This window comes from Lissotriton helveticus, chromosome 3_1, assembly GCF_964261635.1.
Source record: "Lissotriton helveticus chromosome 3_1, aLisHel1.1, whole genome shotgun sequence".
NCBI classification, from domain to species: Eukaryota; Metazoa; Chordata; class Amphibia; order Caudata; family Salamandridae; genus Lissotriton; species Lissotriton helveticus.
In genome coordinates, this window is record NC_136061.1 from 387,217,911 (window position 1) to 387,240,185 (window position 22,275).

Sequence of the window (22,275 nt, forward strand, 5' to 3'; positions counted from 1 at the left end):
AAACAGGACTATGATGTTTTTAAAACCAAACAGAACTATTATGGGAGACACCTTATCTCAAACACATTGAACCCCTGGGACTGTCGAGGAGAGTGAGTACTTAAGATGGTTTCAAACTGGGGGTGTCCTGGTGTTTGCCAACCCACAGTTCTAAAGGGGTGAAGCTTGGATACCTAGGTGTTGTGCTAAGATGCTAGGAATCTCACATGTTGCACACACTTTGCTGTTTTGATAAATGTACAGGAAAGGAAGAGCAGTAACATTGTTAGGTGGTCAGGTGACAAAGCATTACCTGTGATTCTTTTAATTTGTGAGAGGTTACAAAATTGTTTCAACCTTTAGCTGAGCTGAGGTCATCGTGTTTCAATCACTACTAAGCAATCGCTCACAAGTTATGTGGTCCAAGCAGTATCGACTCCCTGGGTGGCAATCCAGAACCTTTACATCAAGTTCTACCTTATACTTGTATCTTCACTGTGGCCATTCAACGCACTGGAAGTTTGCTGGAGTAGCTACTCTTGATTTCCAGTAGGCAAGGGGTAGACTTGAAAATTATCTGATCAATCATCATGGATATGGAAGCAGTTTATTAAACAAAATGGCCTAGTTTGGTACTTTCTAAGGCTCTCAAGAAATGGTCCACTATTTCACCTTCTGCTAGCTTTTTAATGTCTATGAAAATGCTCATTTTTAGGTCTCGCCTACGCAGCGTGCATGCGCTGCATAGGAGGGTCTTTAGCCCTCGCTCTGCTCATTTTCAAGCACACACTCGTGCCACAAGCACGAGTGCAGAGCTTGAAAATTAGCAGACTGCGCGCACGCACCAATCCCGAGCTCACCTCCTGCTCCCCCTCTCTCTCACGCGCATTCCTTGTTAAAGCTAGCAGCAGAGCCGAGCTCCAGATGTTCAACATCAGCCTCCAAGTGCAGCGGGGCTGTCTCAAAGAACACTCCTCTGAAATATTTGCCTCCTTAGTGCATAGATTTTTAAGGGGGAATGCTCACAGCCCGCCCTTTCACTTTCAGGAAGCATGCACATTCCTGCTGCTGTACACTAATGGCCAATACTTTGGTAAACTTGGCATATAGCGAGTGTGTGTGACGTCAGCACATCTAAAATATGATTTGCTTCGGTTCTTTACTGGCTGCTTCTCAGCAGAGTTTGACGACCCTAAATGAGATTTATCAGACAAGCTGTCTTGGCCTCTTAGGAGAACAAGCATTTACAAAGCAATGGTTTCGCCTTTGGAAAAGTTAGAGCTATTGGCATTGTAAATGACAAAATGTGTATTTATGTGTTGGTTTTGAAAACAGATAAATAAATGGCCTTGTCATTTACATTGCCATTAGCTTAATCTCTCGCAAATGTGAGACCTATTGTACCCTACGGACGAGCTCAGCAGACAGCAATTAGTACCACACACACACACACCCAGAGCCACACACACACACACACCCAGAGCCAGCCACACACACCCAGAGCCACACACACCCAGAGCCCCACACACCCAGAGCCCCACACACCCAGAGCCCCACACACCCAGAGCCCCACACACCCAGAGCCACACACACACACACACACACACACACACCCCCACACACACACACCCAGAGCCACACACACACCCAGAGCCACTCACACACCCAGAGCCACACACAGACCCAGAGACTGCCATAGTGTACGAGCTATTACGCCTGCAGAACGCAATGTGGTCTGCCTGTATCTTGCTGCCTATATCTTGTCTGACTTTTTTTTTTAGCCTTCACATATTTTGTGTGCTATGAAAATCGAGAATTTAGCTGAGCAATTAGCATTTCGGTCACTTTAAGGTGGCAACAGGGCACCCTCGCTCTGTCCCATCAGCCCAGCCACTTCTAGAAAGTTATCCCAAGTATTTTATTTCCTGCACCCCTGTCGCGCCGCCCCTGGCACCCTCGGGTCTCCGCACCTTCCAGAAAGGTCGAGCTGCATGTCAACAATAAACACACGTCCCAGGCCTGCCAGTCCGACCAATGCTTCGCCCCTGGACGCCTTTAAATCTATATTTGTGCATCAACAGGCCCCAGCACAGTGCCACTGCACGAGCACCGACCCTCGGAGCAGATTCTGCCTGTGCCCCCCAGTGCCGCACTTTTATCCACCTCAGAAGGATGAAAGGCTGCGCTGACTGCAAGCTAAAGACCAACCCCTCACTCATCAGAGAAAATGGTCCTCACACTGACATTTAAAGGGGGACCCATCTGGAAGTGCCAGGCTGCCAGAAAGGCTAGTCCAACACAGGGTATTGTTTCTTTCTTCATTCCAGCTCATTCCTCCACCCTACACTTCCTCTCTTTCTAGCTCACCTTGGCAGGTGTTTTTCATCTCTGCTTGCTCCCTTTGCCACTGCTTTCCTCTCTTTTTCTTCCTCTTTTGTTCTCCCTCTGCTGCATTTTTTCTCTTCCCCTGGAACATAGTCTGATGATTAAAAAGTAGCACCGGTCCCAGCAAATAAGTGCCGGTGCCCCACTGCCTGCACCCACCAGCACACATTTGGAACCGATGCCGAGCAGGCACTGTCTCTAGATATTCCTGCATGTTTTCAAAAATCACTATCAAGCTGTTTTCTTCAGCTTGTTTTCCAGCCCTGACTGGTGGTAGCGCTAACCTTTCACTTTCCATCCAGCTTGTCTATACGCCCGGCTTGTTTTCCAACTCCAGGGTTTGAGATGCTGGAATTACCCAAGTGGTAGTTAGTGTTCACTTTTTGTCCTGTGGTTGGTGTGGTCACGCAGGGCCTACCTGGACCATTGTTCCCTGAGAATGACTCGAGCAGTATCGGAAGCACAGGGCTCCAGTTGCTGTACTTTTCAATGGATTCCTCTTTTCCATTGCTAGTTGCCAAAGTCCTTCACTGCGCATCCCTAGCATTGTGCAGTGCTGGATACATGTGGATTTGTATTTCCTCAATTTTTCCTGCTTATATCATTGCCAGTGAACTAACCAATCCTGCTTTCTTTCTCCCTACAGCCCTATAGTGTCAGCTGGGTCAGATTATACTTCTTACTGCATAACACGAAATCACGACTACATCTCCCATGATGCATTGGATCCAGGACTAGACAATATATGGTCACAGTTCAGGGGCAACTCCGGTCATTTTTAGGGCTCGGACTCCTCCCCACTGTAAGTGGGAGGAGTTAGAGAACTAATGTTAAAGGAGAAAAAAAAGAAGTATCTCCTAGGGCTTTGGCCGAGAGAAATTCCACACATTCCTTAGCGTGTTCTGTCATCTGGCCAGTGATTCGTCTTCGTTGTGTTGTCGTTTTAATAGGCTTGAAGTGATAGGGTAAATGTAGTTTTGTTCCGCCATTTTGGGCATATTTCGTTCGTGCTCGCGCAAAGAAGTACATTAATTATAATTAGGAGCTGTCAGGGTGCCTCCGTAAGTGAATCCAGATGGCCGGGCGCGTTCACCATTCAGCCTTACTGTTCGGCTATGCGGTCACTAGATGGCGCTGTGGCGAACAAGCTCGAAGTTGCTGTTCGAGGAAGTGAAGGCGACGTGGATGTGTGAGCGAGGATGAGAGAAGCGTTTGTTTCCCCTGTTACCACCCATCCACGGATGGGTGTAATGTCGTGATTCGCTGGAGAGGTCAGCAGGGGGACGTCTGCCGGCTCTTATGGGCTGGATCAAGGTTTGTTAATTTTTATATTTTTTTGCTGTAAAGTGCCTTGATGGCTGTGTAGCGTAAAAAAACCTTCTAAGCGCAAATTTTAAATATTTGCTATTAACAAGATGCCTCATTGTGCTTTCACCGTGCTATGTCACTTGTCTGCGCCCATTTATTAGGACTGAGGCCTACTTACCTCAATGTCGACACAATGAGGCGTGTGTACACTCGGAAGGCTGGATGTACACAAACACCTCGCTTGTGCCCCCGGCCACGCCTGGCAGGAGTAGCCTGCTTTGCCCAGCCGGGTCCACATACCGTGCCCGGCCAGCCAGACACCACGCCCGCCGGCCCAGAGGGTTTTCTCCATTAGGCAGAGCAGCCGGGAAGGCCGAAGAGAGGCCCCTTCTGTGCACACAGATGGATGTCTGCTCTCCGGAGGCGCTGAAAGGGCTGGGTAACCGAGAGCAGGTCTCACACCCGAGGATTAACACGAGAACCTCACACCTCCAGGCTAAATATACTCAGAACCACGCGCCACCCTTGGTATGGAGCGCGAGGCCCGCCACACGACGGAGTGTGCGGGGGCAACCAAGCCACAGCTCCACTGTGCTCAAGATCACACGAGGAGCTCCCCCGAGCTGAGGGTGACCCCTCGCGGTCCGAAAAGGAGCTGGGAAACCAGGTTCGAGTCTCGGCGGCAACGGCTCACCAGCCTGTGATTCTGGGAAAATCACTTCCTCTCCCCGTGCATCCAAAAATGAACGTGTAAGCGCCCCAATACCTTTGGGTCGAGTTCGCGCTATATAAAACTGCAAAAAACATAGAGATAAAAAAAGAGCAGACTAGATTGAAAATTGCAATTCGAATAACGACGCAAGACTGGTTCAAGGTCTGCACACCAAAAAGAGTCCGAGGTCGGCCATAAATACCAACATTAATGAAGTGTGTGGTGTACAAGGTATGCCAGTGCTTCTTGGCGTAGGCATGTGCACTGCACCACTGCAAGGTGACACTTCCCATATAATTTTTATCGGGCACCCCTAAAGTTAACATGTGCATAGAATATGTGTTTAGTATATCCAACACCTGCACTTCGATCTGGGGGTGAACCCCTTCTATTTGGGATAGGCCGGGTGTGACGGATCAGGGAGAACGAATACTCACACCTGCAGGTTACAGCTCATGCTTTTCGTACAGTTTTCCCTGCTCACTATTCTGCTGGAGTGTCTAGAAGTGAAACACGCCCATGACTACTGAACGTATGAGAGAGGTACTTGCATTTCACTGGTGTGATGGGTCCGCGGCCTCACGCATGCACCTCGGGGGTCTGTGTTGGAACCCAGGGTCGCAGGCTGAATCTTCGTGAATTCACCCTGCCTTTCATCCTTATGAGGTCGATAAGAAGAGTACATTGAGCTGAACACCACGCCCTGTACAATGACACATGATATGTTAAAGTTGCAGTGTGTGTGGGGGGGGGGCGGGGTAAGGGGAGATTAAGTGATTTGCCCAGAATCACAGGATGTTGAGCCGAATACCATTTTCTACTATAGGTAGGCGCATACCTCTCTGTTGCAGCAAGAACCTTCAATCATTTAAAATGCGATGCGATGCCCAGTGCAAGTTGAGTCACAAGTAATATATAGGCTATCGGATAGTCTGTGTTTCATTGATAAAATCACATCGACACATTATTTATATATTAATAATACAAGGTTGAATTTAAGTCTGTGGAGATACATGCCTATCACACAGCTCGCGTGCCATGGACACTCTCTTCAGATTCCCCCTCACAAGCAATGTACCCACACGTGTCATTACACCAGTATTGGGGGGGGGGGGTTGTTACACAAAAGCATATGTTACCTGCAGGGGAATGGGCGTGTCAGTCAGAGTGAGTATGTCTTGCAAAGTAAGTGAACATGGCAGTATTCGAACAGCACCGCCCCGTGCCCCATACAATTTGAGTTTTACTTCTTTCAAGGACAGGAGTAAATTAGTATGTAGAACACAACAAGGAATGACTGACTACCCCACACTGTATGGTGATCTCGAGGAAGCGGGTTCCCTTCTCTTTGCAAAGTGTTCGGACATTTCTAAAATGCCCGCGATACTCCTTCGACAAAGAAAAGCGAAGCATTTGCAAAAGAATTCCAGAAGTACTCCTGGAAACCACGACATGACAACCTTCAACGCCTGGTCACGAGTAGGAAGCGCTATATAAAAATACACGTGAAATCTTCCCACAAGCGCCCCGCTACCCTCTGAGAATTTCAATCTCCTACAAACACAGGAGTAAATATACAGGAGTACTTTTTTTTTTTAACCACAAATCGAAGCCTGCAGATCTACAGCGGGGTACACATTCCTGCGTTGTCTGTACAGAATTGAAACATTCCTCTGCGGTGCGGGGCTCTGCCAGCACAAGCGTTGGCATGCGGCGGCCAATCGAAAACAGAAATGTTATACACGGCATAATGACAGCTCCATTCCGCGCAATTAGCTGCTCTCTAAACTGAAAGAAAAATGTCAACAAGAGGCGCATACTTGAACTGTGCTGTCAGGGTTAAAAGGGCGCCATGATGGTTCCGCGTCTCCCGGGCTGATGGCTTCAAGCCAACACCCAGTTACAAAACCAGCACATGTCGATGCGGCTGATAAGGGATGCCAGAGGTCTCAGCGCCTGGAAAACAATAACGGACCGGTGCGCTACTGACGACGAATCCCGCGTCAGACAACTCAAGTTTCCAGGTCCAATGAACGACTATCTCTGTCAAATCAGATGTCTCTATGTTGGAAAAAAAAAGTCAGATGTCTCTGCGTTTTGTTTTGTTTTTGCAGTTTTTATTTGCAGTTTTCTATAGCGCTGATTCGACCCGTAGGTATTGTAGCGCTTTATACGAGCACCAGCTACTTTACCCAAGAACACATTAGGGACACAGCCTGCGTTTCTGTACAGCGTTGTCTTGCGACAACGCCACGCCACAGTGGTAGTGAGTCTACAAACACATAGAGGCAGATTTACAAGCTCCCTGCGCCACTTTTGCGTCACTTTTTGGGAAAAGTGGCGCAAGGGGCTTGTAAATAAGCCCGTGGGTATACCTAGGCCGTCTCTTCCGGAGAGTTGAGGTCTGTGAGCGAAGACCTCTGTGTCTCCTGAAAGAAACACGATCCAGGAAGGTCCGGCTATATTTTGGTTCTGTGGTGCTGGGTCTATGCTGACCAGTGACATCAGAGGCTGCATTATAGATAGAGCGCCCTTACAGTGCACCTGTCAAATGTTGCGCAGAGAGTGCTTTATTAGAATGAATGAACTGCCCCAGGGCAGCCGTGAAGTCGCGCTGTCCTGGGACAGCCAATACACGTGAAATACAGAGCAAATGTTTAAAACCTGCTCTGTATTTCACTATGCAAGTGTCAACCCATCTGCACTTTTAAGGGGGATTAGAGGTACCCTTGCAGGCACGTGCATTGAAAGACTACACTCACTGCAAGGGGTTGTTTAGGGGGGATTCATAGACCACCCTTCCCTTCCCCTTCCTCCCTCCCAGAGGGCTGCCTTTAAGAGGCGCACTGAAAGTGTGCCACCAGTTTGTGGTGCACTTTGTACCTCTTAAAAGCAAGTGTTAAATGCTAGAGTTTGAGTGTCCGAAGGGCAGCTTTTATGACGTATTAGTTGAAAACAGCCACTGTACATTTCATTTGTTTTGAAGCAAAGCTTTTGCATCTTTGACATATTCCCAAACGTTATCTTCCCCAATCGAGTTGTCATTCCATGACATTTCAGTGAAATTTGAATTAAAAAAAACATTGTTACGACCTGTGAGGTAATGAACGAGATTCTACCTCGCTCAGTTACGTAGCAGCGCAGACCATGATCACGGGGGAATCTCATGTTCGCCGTCGATGGGTTTTATTTGTGGAGTTGTGAACCCTGTGAAAAATAGGGGTTTTATGATTGGCTCTGGCTCCAGAGATTGAAGGCACTGTATCTTCATGTTTTTATCCTTTTTACTGCTTCTGAGAAAGTTCATTTCTTTTCCCCTCTCTGTCAGCTGTAAACTTGTCCTTCTTGCCTTGCCTGAGCTATGGCCACTCTCTCTCCATCTCAGCCCACTTTCCATCCCACAGCACCATTTCCAGCTGTGCGCTTGCTGCTGCCTGACACTTTTCAATGAGCAGATGTCCTGTACTGATAACTGACTCTTACCCAAGTTGTCTTAGAAACTTTCATTATTTTGTCTAAGTCCCTCAGAATTTTCTCTTCCCGCGTAGGTTTTTAGACGCCTCTGATAAGGTGCCTTTATAATCCTGTTTTACTTAATCTGTAACAATTGTTGCTGCTGCTGCCAATAGACCAGTGGTAGGATTCTAGATAAAGATAGAAACTCCACAATCACACCCAAGCACTATTCTTGTATTTGACTAAAATCACATCTAATATACCAATACTTTTGCCTCTGTCGTTTGGAGTATTTTATTTTTACTGATGAGATGCATTATTCTTCTCGTACTTTCAAGGGTATCCAAGCATCACATTCCGATGTTAGAGTAGTCCACACTTGCAGTGTAGTATAATGGTTGCAAGAGGTGCTCAAGTAACTGCCCAGCAGATGTCTGACCCGGAGCCCCACTGTACCTCTACACACGAAGCAGTCATCTCACGGGCATGCCTATCCTGACCAACAGCCCGAAGGTTGCCCTGTGGCAGGGGACACCCAAAGGAAGTTACCATCCGTTGGGTGAGCGTAGTCATAGAAGTGTTTAGATCCTGCCAGACGGCCCCAAATACACAGAAAGATCATCTCTGCTGACCTATTTGTAACTCCAATCCAGGAATAAACCACCTGCTCCTGTGAAACTGGGCTCAGTAAAACCTCTTTGAAGGTAGGCTGATGCTCCAAGAGAAGACTTTGACAATAAAAGATGAATGTGACATTTGTTCAATACTGCCCTTTAATGCACTAAAATAAAGCATCTTACATGAAATAACTCAACAAATGCTCAAATATGTGATTAATGACATCGCCACAAAGCAAGGCCTCTTTAATGAATATGATTAAGAGATATCTAGGTCAGATAGACTCAAAACACAACTTCTAGTGAGCCAGAAGAACTCCACCAACACATTGGCATTTACAATGCCATTAGCTCAAACTCAAATAAATCCGAGCCCGATTGCATTTCTAATGCTTGTTTTCTATATAGTCTAGCCAGGGTCTAGACATTGACAAAAAAACACCCACCTTCCTAGACCCAGCACATACATTTTTAGGTCCAACACGTACTTTTTTTTTTTTATCCAATTTATCTGTCCTTACTCGGTGCTCTCATCTGCCCCCTTAAACTGTTCAAAGTCATTGGCAAGGTATGGGGCGGCCCCTCTCTGAGCGCGGCTGTGTTTTATCCTTTGATAAAAGGAGATGTGGTAAGTGTGGCTGTAATCCGTGCTCCAGTTTCAAAGGGGAATCCACCAGCTAAGCGGCGTCATCGTTCCAAACCCGGGCAGGCGAGGCGGGAGGGAGGCGCGCGCGCGAGGGACAGAGATGGAGAGATGGGGAGAGGGCCATAGTGTGCGAGGAGATAAAGTACAAAATGTAGGGCCAGGGATAAAGGGGTGAAGTTTGAGGGATGAAAAAATACGCCCCAGGTGTTGATGGATACGAGGGGTGAGAGAGTGTAGAGTGAAATAAGAAGGGGGGCATGTGGAGGAGTGGGAAGAAAAAGACTGAAGTCGCGGAAGACGGCTAGGGAGGCGGTAATAGTGAAAGGGAAACAGCACATGTGGGGGGACGGACGGGTATGGGGGTCTGGGAATAGGGAAAGTTGCGGAAATCGAAGAGGTCACAGAGGGAAGTAGACACAAGGGTGGTGGAAAGGAGATATAGAGGAGAAAGAGGAAAGACGGACAGAGACTGGAGAGGGGGAAATCAGGGCGGAGAGAAATAAGGAAAGAAAAGTGGAAACATGGAAAGAGGATGGGGGAGAAAGATATAAAGGAAGGGAATGTGTGATAAAGGCGGGGAGATGGAAGATGGCAAAATGATTGTGTAAATAAAAGCAGTGATAACAATGTAGACGAATGGATTGAGAGGGTAGATCGTAGAGAGGAATAGAGAAAGTGAAAAGAAAGGGGTGAAAATTAGGCTAACGAAGAGCAATGGGTCGCCTAGAGTAAGAAGACAAAAACAACAACAAACAAGCATTAAGCACGGGCACATGGACAGCGGGAGGGGGGGCGGGAACGGGCAAACGACAGCGGGAGGGGGCGGGTTAACGGCGCGAACATAATAATGTCGGGAGCGGGCAAACGGACAGCGGGAGGGGGGCGGGTTAACGGCACGAACATAATAATGTCCTGACCTGTACAAACAAGCTACTGCCCGGCCGCCATCTTCAGAGAAACGACGAAAACAAACCTTGACGACAAAAAAAAACCCCGCCCACAGCTGCATGACGTGGGCAAAAGCCTAAAATTCTCGGGAACGCCCCCGAATCTGCTCCGGCTATGACGGACAGATCTCTGTTCCAATGGCTAGCCTACATTTATGGAGCTAGCCAATGGAACAGAGGGGCGGGACATGAGCACACATACTCTAAACATAAGATTTCGCCTGCGCGAAACGCTGCTTGCGCAGCTTTCGACAGGCGAAACCTAAAAATGACTTCTATTTGAAGGGAGAATACTCTAGAAAAATGTGAAATCACAGCTGCAGCGTTCCAATAATTTTCCTCCAGCAAACACTAAGAAGTTTTTCCAACTGATACTTTTAATAAAGGTTTCTGAAATATAAATTTTCAAGTACAGAAAATGACAGAAAAGTGCAAACGGGGTACAGTTGCAGGAATATACTTTTGAAATGTTATAGAACAAATTTTAATACTGCCAAAGATAACAAGCTGTCTTTGTATGGCTCGAGTCGCCACAGTTTTGCTGGGGCGGGTATTTTAAGATTTCATTCCACTTTCACCCCCTGAGCACTTTTCATTACATTTCATCCCCCTGAGAGAGAGAGCCTCTGTCCCTCATAACTGATTGGATTGTCAAGAAGCTTGCCTGCTAATTTTAATGGTTTTACTAGGTAAGGCGGTAAGTTGGTTTACCACCTGGAATAATTCTTTGGAGGAGGTTTTGGCCTGTTCGATCAGTTTTGTGTAAAAATACCCTTTTTCAGTTATTAGCAGGGTTTTATATGTAGACGGTGCTAGCTTGTAATTTTCTTTTCCCAGGTCATCATACTGCGACCTACATTATCTCTGTAATCCCTAGTCTTTAGTTTTTCTAATCTCAATGCCACTGAGAACAAAGGAGAGGAGGGAGTCTTCCGGTTTTACTGATCCCCTTGAGGTAGGTACTGTCTCATAGAAAGCAAACTTCAACCAATCTGTTTATTCTTTAGCTGCTATCTTGAAACTGAGAGTAGGTTGGGATTCATTAAACTGTAATCTGTCATGGTCAATTTTATTCCATGCTCTTTAGACTGTCGGGTGTGGCCTAGAATGTTCAGCTGGGGAAACCTCTGGGGGCTCTAATTCAAACAAGATGGCTGAATGGTCCGTCCAAGATAATAGTAGAACCTCTTTAACCATAATGGTTGGGTCATAAGTGAAAATTCCAACAAAAGTATGTCCTGCCTTGTGAGTTGCATTGTTAACCCTTTGTGATAGACCTATAGCTCCAGTATATCTAACAGGGCTACTGTGTCCTATGTTTCAATCATCTTCTAAGTAGAAATTAAAGCAGTCCATAATGGTGAAATTATTCGAGCATAATTCGGATTCTGAAAAAGAATGAACGTTACTAGCGAAAGCGCTCCTTGGCCCTCGAGGTCGGTATAGGAGAAGGCCCTGAAGGTTTGTTTTGGCTTGATTTCAAATGAAAAATGAAGTGCTTTACATTGTGGATTAGAAGCGGAGTAAATTTGGCTCCAAATTGTTCGACAAATAATGGCCATCCCTCCTCCCCGTTTAAGGGGTCTATCTAACCTAAAAGACGGGAAATCCGCAAGGGCGGCCATCACAAAATCAGGGTCAGATGTGGCGTCTGCCAAAGTCTCAGTGATAAATAATAGGTCCAGTTGATGATTAAGAATAAGGTCTGCAACTTCATATTTGTGTTTAGCCAAAGATCTCACATTAGTAAGAGCACAGCGAACCTCGACAGTTGCTGCAACTGCTGACCTACTCTCAGTTGGGCCTAGACTGGACTGTTCTCATGATGCACAGGGTCAAGACAGATTTGCATATAGCCGTGTCTGAACTGGGGTGGCAAAGTGAGCTAAAGAACGATGATGAATTCAACCCGGATCTGGGAGTAGGGCGAGTGTTTGAAAGATTTCAACACTCCGTCCATTATCTCCTTGTGTTTGCTTTGTTCGCCCTAAGTTGGCAGAGTATGTGCAGACGTGGGTCTCTACCTCACTTTGCAAATGGATTCAAGCTAGCCTGGCTGATGAGGGGTGTTACCCCGAAACCGGTCCCAGGATGCTTGTATCCAGTCCAGGAAGAAATGGCCTGGCATTTCGGACTGGACTGTTCCCATGAGGCACAGGGTCAAGACTGATTTGCTAATTCAACCCAGATCTGTCTGGTGGTGAGCGTCTGAACAGTTCCGGCACTCCGTCCATCATCTCCCTGTGTTTGCTTTACTCTCAGCCAGCCCTGTGCAGGAAACACAGCATGATTTTGCCTTCTGCACTTCCGGCAGCTGAAAACTGCATTTGCAGCAATAAGGATACTGCAAACAGGCACTGCCAGGGTTAAAGCGGCTGCAGTTAAGGCTCAGGACAGTACTATTAAGATCTAGGGGTTCCTTACCTGAATACTTTATGAAATCGCTCCTCTCTGAACCAGGGGTCCTGGCACTAGTCGCGTACCGGGCACAGACGGGCTTGCCTTTGGCGTGTCCACCTTGCAGACGCGCAATCTTCAGCCTTAAATGTCCATCCAATGAAGGGGGCGTGTCCAGTTTAGCGCTATGAGCGCAAAGTATTAAAATGAGGAGGGGCAAACTAGTAGTGCAAAACTGGGGTCCAGCAACTCTGCAGACCCTCACAGGCTCCCCTGTGAAGGTACCACTACTGTTAAATAAAAACTAATTATCTTAAAGGTGAGAAGGAAACACATAAAAGCATAAAAACAGAACTTGCTCCCTTCTAAGATTGCGCCCAAACCTACAGGAACTAGACATCTGCCTCTTTCATGGTGGGTATGTCCTATAGAAGTTCAAGAAAAGGTTTCTTTTAAACTTCTCTATTAATATCTACATCAGCCAAGGACTGCAGTTTCACAATGTGCTCCTTTATTCTCTGGGCTCTTAATCTGTTGGTCAATAATGAGTGTGCTTTATTTTCTTGCTCATAAAAAGGTTTGCTTCAATCTGAGCAGGAAAGCCTCAGCTTTAATTGTTTTAAGGAATCCCAATTGGCCCTCTATCAGTTTTATCCTCTTCCCTCTTTGTTTTTTTATTTTAATTCCTTATCTATTTTCTCCCTGTTCAAAGGTGGTTCTGACACTATGAGCCGCCCGGATTTTTCGCTTTTTGAGCACCTAATTGTTGAGCTTTTACTGTGGGGGAGCCTCATAATATGGGACTTGCCCACAGTGAACTCATAATGAAGGAGACAGCATGGAGATTTTGCTGGTGTACCCCTGGCTTGACTAGGCCGCTGCGCAGCAGCTGGAGTATGGGACACCGTGCTAGTTACGTGCAGACACGGGTGCATATGCGTGTACACACGTGTAGGGGCTACGCAACAGAGATTCCTAGCGTGCCCAGTCCAGGAGCAGCTACAGAGTGAATGGTGTGGCGGGACTTAGGCAGAATTGGGTGGTGACATGGAATAGGCTTTATACACTGGAAAGGAACATGCCAGGGAAAGTCAGTGTGTCTTACTGTGTTTTCACTTCATTATTTCCCTATGGGGATGTGGGGCCCATGGCTAAAGTGACTTCCACAAAGCCTACAGATTCCAGACACGCACTAATGTCCAGTGTAGCAGATGTGAAAATGAGCATTCTGCAGAGTCCAAAGTCATATTTGTACTGATTTTGAGTCGTCCGGAAATGTCATATTTCTCGGAGTTCTGGCCACGGCAGGTTAGCTTAATGACCTTTCTTCCCAGAGCGAAGATCTTCCCTCCAAGGAGAAAAAAAATAGGTGGAGCTAAAAGCCAATCCATCAACTGCTGTCGCTGGGTGCCAGGCACCAGTTTGCACCCAGGAGAGAAGGCAGTGAGGAGGTGGGGTGGGGGGGTGGGGGGAGGGGGGGGTTGGGTTTCAGAGGCCATGTGGCCAGAGACACTGGACGCCGCCATTTGGAACAAACACAGAGGCTGAACAAGGAGGGGGAGCAGGGACAGGGAAGTGAGGTGTCGCTATTTGATAGGACACACAGACTTCCTGCCAACCCCCATCTCAACTTTTAAAAGTACTTGCACAGGAAGAGAAGCTCTCTCTGGGTTGTGGTCTGCTGAGGCAAAAGGTACTAGAGCCTGGTGCAATGGGCAGTTGGGAGGAGGACCCCCCCTGACTGCCCCCCAGGCCCCTAACAGCCCCAAAAGAAGAGCCCAGGACCGGGGCGCAGAAGAAGAGGCCTCTGCACAGGGAGAAGAGAGCCGCAGGGAGCCAGTGAAAACCGCTCCCTGCAGAATGCACCCTCTTGGAGATCCGGAGGACGAAGGAGAGGGCTCCCAGTGGCTGAAGGACGCCACCAGGAGCGAGAAGACGCAAAAATGGGGCAAATCGAACTCCAGGGGGCAAAGATATGCCCCCGAGAAGGTAGGCGACCTTTGTACCCGCCTGGGAGCGACGACGAAGTGCGTGGGGCTCCGCCGCCGGTCGCAATCATGACCCACCCCGGGGGCTGCCCCAGGAAGAAGCAAGGCCGGGGGGTGCCGTCGAAACCCCCGTGAAGATGCCCGAAGGGGGCCAGGAGCTCACCCTGGCCCCCGGTGATGTGTAGGAGGGGGGCGGGAGAGCGCCGTCGCGCACCCCCCCCTGTGAAAATTGCCCCAGGGGCGCCAGGAGCCCACCCTGGCCCCCCGCCGTTGCGGGATGTGGGGGGAGCGCTGTCGCGCCCCCCGAAGATGTCTGGGGGCCCGGGACCCCATCCCCGGGCCCCGAAGTCATGCGGAGAGGGGGGAGTGCCGTCTCACTCCCCCGAAGATACCCAGGGGCCCGGGACTCCATCCCCGGGCCCCGGCGAGTGTGGAGGAGGCCGGGGGAGTGCCGTTGCACTCCCCAGAAGACCCGCAGAAGCGGGGAAGCCGACTCGAGTCTGCCCGCCGGAGCATGCAGACCAGAAGTGCACAGGCAGCTCCCGCGGCAGCACAGGAGGGTGCTGGCAGCGCGGGGAGCCCCAGGCTGCCCTCCAACTCGAAGGCAAGTGGGGGTCCTGGGTGATACTGGGACTCCATCCCGGACATAAGAAGAGGCACGGGGCCCGGGTGGGACCGGGCCCCTGAAAATGGGCAGAGTGGCCGGGGGTGGGCTCCCCGAGCCGCATTTCCTTACCTGGGGGTCCGGGTGGGACCAGGCCCCCCACCGAGGCCCTAGAAGCGGCCGGAGGCCCACATCGCGGCTCTCCCCGGCGCAGCCGGAGAGCCGCTCATCAAGTATGCAACCGAGCCCACAATGCCTTGCAGGCCAGGACCGGCCTGCAAGGGCGAACAGCGTGTTCTTTGCTTGTGGTGGCCCCAGGAGGACGGGGTCACCACCACATGAGTGCGCGAAGATGACAAGTCACCCTAGGTGTCCTGGGGATTTGAAAAGAATAACCCCTCCAGGGCTCAACCTGCATTTAACAGCTTCTGGGCTGGAACTTTTGTTCTTCAGCTGAGGGTGTTTTGATAATTGCATCAAGAAGGAAAGGGCTGCGTGGGGGATGTCTGGAGAAGGGCATTCCCTGGAGGCTAAAAGCTTAATTGCACCGAAATGCATTTATTAATAGTTATTTCTTTTCAAGAGACTGATGTTCCATCTGAAGTACTGGTTTAAGGTGATGTCATAAGTCAAGTGGATTTAAGTGGCTAGACACTCCTGCTAGGGTGCCTGACTGTATTTACTTAATCCTGTGATCATCTGTGATGCCTTTAGGGGCTGTAATTGCACTGCATTTTTAATGATATCCAAATGTGCCGAGTACTGTCATTCTAAAGTGTGCGTAAACACGTATTCTTGTTGCTGCGCTTAGGTGAAGACCCCAGACTGTTAGCCCTTAAGATGAAGAGGTTCATACTGTAGGGTCAGTAGGAGATGCTCAGTCAGGGTCATGTGTCACCAAGGCAGGTGTAGCCTGTTTAATGCTTGTTGAGGTAATGGGGGGGTCGCCACTGGGATGGTGCCAGTGCGCAGGGCCCTCGCTCCAGACCAATTCACTGCATTGGGGGGGCAAGATGATGTGCATACATGGGAGTGGTGGTACTAGACCCCACCCCCCTGCGGGAGGGGTGGAGATGTTATGCAATATCCCAAAGTAATTCCATGTATATTTGTATGTATATGTATATTTGTAAATTGGTGTATAGTATTGAGTGGTGTGTGTGTTTAATAAATGTACTCTTACTTTTATAAAGCCAAGTACAGACTGGACAATCAATTATTGAGTGTTATTTTTGCACACCTGCAAATGGCGATTACTAGCCCACACCACCTCCCTTGAGAAAGCCTCAGACTGCTCTGCAACGCTACCCACTGAGAGTCAGGCGCTGCCCTAGGGTGTTTGGTTCCTAGTGAAGGACAAATGTGTCGTGTTATTTGCGCAGGCCTCACAGATTCTGCCTCGTTTCCAACACTCCCAATCTACTAGGAGAGCCTGCTGCCGCAGCCTAGCCTCCCTGTAAATGTTAGCCATTATAGATATGGCGGACCATCTAAAGGAGGCCTTGAAAACATCCCAATTGGGATTTAAAGAGGTATGCTTTTGGTCATGCTCAGCAAAATATTCTCTGATGTGCGGACATAGTTCTTTCCTCCTCACCTGAAGTCTGGCAAGAAACAGCTGGTATTTCTCCCCAGACAGTGAGCTCAGGATTTCAAGATGTACCTGATCGTGGTCCGATAAGTGACCGCTCTTAAGCCCGACATCCCCTACCACCTCAACAAGTTCCTTGGATACAAATAGCATATCGATTCTGGTGAACGATTTGCGGACATGTGAGAAGGTGGTGTATTCTCGCATATCTGAGTTTAATATTGCCAAACATCTATCAGACCGAATTCCCGAAACATTTTTTAAAATCTTTTTGAGAAAGCCCCAGATAAATGGGCATTGCCTGGCATTCTGGAACTCGAGGTTCCAAACCAAACTAAAACCTCCCACCAGTACGATCTTTACCTCTGAGCAACCTACTTCCGAGTCAATTGTGGTATTCAAGAATTGTTCCTGTTGAAAATGTTGTATAAATATATTGAAACTACCCGACCTGATGGGCATGTCTCGGGCGCCTGATATAATTATTTGTTAGAACAGCTTGTTATTGGGGAATCCGGGTGCCGAGAATTTCTGCGAGATGTCACCTCGGGCCTATCGTGGTCCATCAGTTATCTGCCCCTGAACATGCGCGTTTTTCCTCCCCCGTGGCCTATTTCTCTTTTAATGTATGTAACCACGCCTGATGGCCCCGCGTATGTCATTGGTAGACGTTATCCTGGCCCCACCCCTCACGTGAGCTTACACCACCAGCTCTCTCTTGATCCCCCGGGAATGCAGTTCGGTTTGTGAAACCTGTTTCAATTGAGATTAGTTAGTGTCCGCTGATTGGGCACACTGCAGAATACTTTCAAGGGTATATGTAATTTTTCTGCAGATACTCGATACTGCACTTTGGGCCTAGTAGACTCTGGGAAAGCTCCTCCAGTTCTTCGCCCCAAGCCATCAAGCTGTATCCACAGGCATCCGATTGCAGGATACGTTAACCATAAGTGTGATTTAACACTCCTAGTGGCTCATGCACTCTGGTAGGTATCACTATCATCCAACATGGAGCTAATGGAATGAGACCTTAGCAGTCTCCTATGTTCTCAGGGAATTTGAGCCCGCTGTAATAACATTTATGTTTTCTACAGAGTGGCTCTGAAGTAGCAACTAAGGCGCCTGTGGATATGTGACCCGCGGAGGGCCTATCACCTCCTGATATGTGGCATATCTCCTCTGTGAATTGGTATGACAGCCTCTCTTAGGTCCGTCTATAATATTTCTAGCTTGTCTTTGCCACGGGGGTATGGTACAACACTTTATTTTGTAACCCTGTTTATTTATCACTTGTCTTTTTGGCATGCAACTATATCTGGTCTTTTCTTTCTGACATGGAGTCTATTTGCCCATGTTCCCCTGGTCCTACTCTTATCCACACTTCGTTCATCCGACACGGGTATTTTTCGGACTTTTTATACTTCACTCTTTCATGTCTATTCTATATCACGGGTGTCTTCATCATTTGGTTGAGCTTATATGATGTTCTCTATTATGTGTAATTGTGCAGTTAATTCCAGGCTGATTGTGTTTTTCTGAAATTAGATGAAGTATTCCTTTTATGCTCCCTGGACAGTTGTGTCTTTTGAACTAACTGATAAGCAAACTTTGTATTAGTCTTGATGTTGGAGCGTATATTTTCTCTGCAGATTTTGAGTCCCACTTGATTTGTACATCTCCAGCCTGATGAAGGTGTAGCCCCGGCTGGGGCCACACACCGAAACACGCGTTGGCGTTTTTCCACTGGAGATATTGCGACTGATCTCTCTTCCATCTCCCCAATGATTTGTCTTCATTTGTAACATCTTGATCAGCCAGAGGCGGTTATGTACTTTTGATATGTTGTGTGTATGCAATATGGTTTGTATGCTATCTTGGTGTGTATAGGAAAACGACAGGGTCGTTCGTGGCTCTGACCCAGCAAAGCTAAGCCAATTCAATATAAAGAACACAAATGCCAGTACTGGGCGTTATTTCAACTTAATAAAACAAGTCAAGTCAGAGAATTTATATAGCGCACTACATACCCAGAGGGTCTCAAGGCGCTTAGGGAGGGGAGGAGGATTACTTGTCAAATATCCACGTTTTAAGTTGCTTTCTAAATGCTAGGTGGTTCTGGGTAAGACGAAGGTAGGTGGGGAGTGAGTTCCATGTTTTAGCTGCCAGGTATGAGAAGGATCTGCCTCCCATGGTGGTCTTGTTGATGCGGGGTACAGTGGCGAGGGCTTGGCTGGAAGAACGTAGTTGGCGGGAGGGGGTGTAGAAGGACAGTCGTGAGTTGAGGCATTCTGGTCCGATGTCGTAGAGTGATTTGTGTGCGTGGGTTAGCAGTCGGAAGGTGATCCTCTTATTGACGGGTAGCCAGTGGAGGTCTTTCAGGTGGCCAGAGATGTGTTCGTGGCGCGGGATGTCTAATATGATCCTGGCTGAGGCGTTTTGGATTCGTTGGAGTTTCTTCTGGAGTTTAGCGGTAGTACCTGCGTAGAGGGTGTTTCCGTAGTCCAATCGGCTCGTGACCAGAGCATGGGTGACTGTTTTTCTTGTTTCGGTGGGGATCCAGCGAAATGTTTTTTTGAGCATGCGAAGAATGTTGAAGCAGGATGAGGATACGGCGTTGACTTGTCTGTACATTGAGAGTGAAGAGTCCAGGATAACGCCTAGGTTCCGTGCGTGGTCTGTCGGGATGGGTGCTTTTCCAAGGGCTTCCGGCCACCAAGAGTCGTCCCATGCAGAGGGGGATGTACCTAAGATGAGGACTTCTGTTTTATCTGAGTTCAGTTTCAGACGGCTTTGTTTCATCCATTCGGCAACTTCTTTCATTCCTTCGTGTAGGTTTGTTTTGGCGGTGCTGGGGTCATTGGTGAGAGAAAGGATCAGTTGAGTGTCATCCGCGTAGGAGATGATGTTGAGGTTGTGTTGGCGAGCGATGGCCGCAAGGGGGCTCATGTATACGTTGAAGAGGGTGGGACTGAGTGAGGATCCTTGTGGTACGCCACAGATGACTTCAGTGGCCTCGGACTTGAATGGTGGAAGGCGGACTCTCTGGGTTCTTCCGGTGAGGAACGAGGTGATCCATTCAAGTGCTTTTCCTTGTATTCCGATGTTTCTGAGGCGTTGTAAAAGGGTGCTGTGGCAGACTGTGTCGAAGGCTGCAGAGAGGTCGAGGAGGATGAGGGCGACTGTGTCTCCATTGTCCAGTAGAGTTCGAATGTCGTCTGTTGCTGCGATGAGGGCGGTCTCAGTGCTGTGTTTTGCTCGGAAGCCAGATTGTGAGGAGTCGAGGGATTTGTTGGCTTCGAGGAAGGCGGCGAGTTGGTTGTTGACAGCTTTCTCGATGACTTTGGCTGGGAAAGGAAGGAGTGATATGGGGCGGTAATTTTTGAGTTCGGTGGGGTCCGCTGTGGGTTTTTTCAGAAGGGCGGTGAGTTCAGCGTGTTTCCAGCTTTCCGGGAAGATGGCGGAGTTGAAGGAGCAGTTGATGACGTCTCGGAGGTGCGGTGCTATGACGGAGTCTGCTTTGTTGAAGATGTGGTGAGGACATGGGTCTGTGGGGGATCCTGAGTGGATAGAGTTCATCAGGCGGATGGTGTCCTCAGTGGAGATTGGGTACCAGTCGTTAAGAGTGTTCGAGGGGGGAGAATGTTCAGCGTATGGTTGGGTGGGTTGGTCTCCGGGTTGGTTGTCGAAGCTGTTGTGGATGTCCGCAATTTTGTTGTGGAAGAATAAAGCCAGGGAGTCGCAGAGGGCTTGAGAGGGGGTGATGTCGTTGGAGTTGGCCGAGGGGTTGGTGAATTCCTTGACGATGTTGAAAAGTTCCTTGCTGTTGTGGGCGTTGTTGTCTAGTCGATCCTTGAATGCTGTTTCTTGGCCTTTCGGATTAGTTGGTGGTGTGTGCGGGTGGCGTTTTTGAAGGCGTCCTTGGTGATAGTGGTTGGGTCTTTTTTCCAGGCCTTTTCAAGGGAGCGGCAGAGTTTCTTGGACTTCTTAAGATCATCGTTGAACCATGAGGCCTTCTTGCTGCCAGGTTTGCGTTGACGTTTTTTCAGTGGTGCTAGGATGTCGGCGGTGTTGGATAGCCATAGGGTGAAGTTGGCGGCGGCTAGGTCAGGGTTAGAAGAGTGGGCTGGGGTGTTTAGTAGGAGCGATGAGGAGATCTGGTCGATGGTGATTTTGTTCCAGTTTCTTTGCAGAGTTGGTTGGAGGTGGTTGATGGGTTTCGGCTTGTTCTAGGTCAAGTGAACGCAGCTGTGGTCAGTCCAGAGGAGATCTGTAGTGTGGCTGAAGGAGACATGATTGCTGGAGGTGAAGATGGGGTCGAGTGTGTGACCTGCGATGTGGGTGGGGGAGGTGACCAGTTGTTTAAGTCCGAGGTTGGCGAGGTTGTCCAAGAGGGCGGTGGTGTTGCGGTCGTTGTTCTTTTCAAGGTGAAAGTTGAGGTCTCCCAGAAGGATGTAATCTTTGGAGGGGAGCGCGTGTGGAGTGATGAAGTCCGTGATGTCTTCACTGAATTTTGCGCGGGGTCCTGGTGGTCTGTAAAGGAGGGTGCCTCTGAGTGTGGTCTTGGGGTCGATGTGGATCTGGAAGTGAAGGTGTTCAGAGTTGGCGAGGTTGACGTCAGAGCTGGTTGAGATGTGGATTGATTTTTTATGAACGATAGCGATTCCTCCTCCTGTGTGGCCGGTACGGTCCTTGCGTGTGATCTTATAGTCTTCAGGGATGGCAATGGTGATGTCTGGGGCTGAGGAAGCGTTCATCCATGTTTCTGTAAGGAAGGCGATGTCTGGAGAGATGGTGTCTAGTAGATTCCAGAGGTCAATGGCATGCCTGTGAACCGAGCGGGTGTTGAGTAGGATGCATTGTAGGTGGTTGGGGTCGGGAATCTGTGGTGTGGTTGTAGCGGAGATGTTGTCGGTGCCAATGAATTTGCAGGAGTGGCAAGAGAAAGGTCCATGGGTGTGTCCAGGAGCGGCTTGGACGCAGTTGGGGGCGCGACCGGAATTAAGGGCTAGGAGGGTGGCGGCATCGTAGGTAATGCGGGAGGGATGGGCAGCGCGAGGGGCAGGGGGTGTGGCGCTGGGCGCGGTCCAGGCGCGGACGGGCGTAGACGGGCTTACCTTTGGCGCACCTTCGCGAGGCCGTAGCGCGTGGACGCTGCGCGTGGGGACATTGGCCATAAATGGATAATGGAGGGGGCGGAGCGTGGGAGGGTCAGCTGGGAGGCGGGGAGCGGGGAGGAGCCACGGGCCAATGAAAATAAACACTAAGATGGCCGTTCGCTATTAAAATCGAAACTGGGGCAGAGCTGGGTTTCGAGTTCGAGTGAGGTATACTAATAAAGTATAAAGTCCCGCTCCTTAGCCGCACTACAATGCTCTGTATGCAAATCAGTTAAATGCTAGATAGAGCGATAGCGCGCGCGTGCAATGTAGCATAAAGAGCGCTTTTAAATTGATTGATAACGATACCAGGCGCTTTAGATAGCGCAGTGCGCTGTGTCAGGACAGGCAGGCAGCAGGTCTCAGGACAGGCAGGCAGCTGGAAGAGAAGCCTCCGTAGTGCTAGCCGAGTGCAGGGTGAGCGACCGCAATGGAGGGGATCCAGGTGGTCACAGGGAAGGAGAGGACGGGGCGATAGTAAACTATCCT

General features: G+C 48.9%; 1 protein-coding gene across 1 annotated transcript in view; it reads right to left on the bottom strand.

Moving 5' to 3' along the window:
- TSR1 (TSR1 ribosome maturation factor) overlaps nt 1–22,275 on the bottom strand; it is a 181,931-nt gene that overhangs the window by 118,907 nt on the left and 40,749 nt on the right. The window lies entirely within an intron of this gene.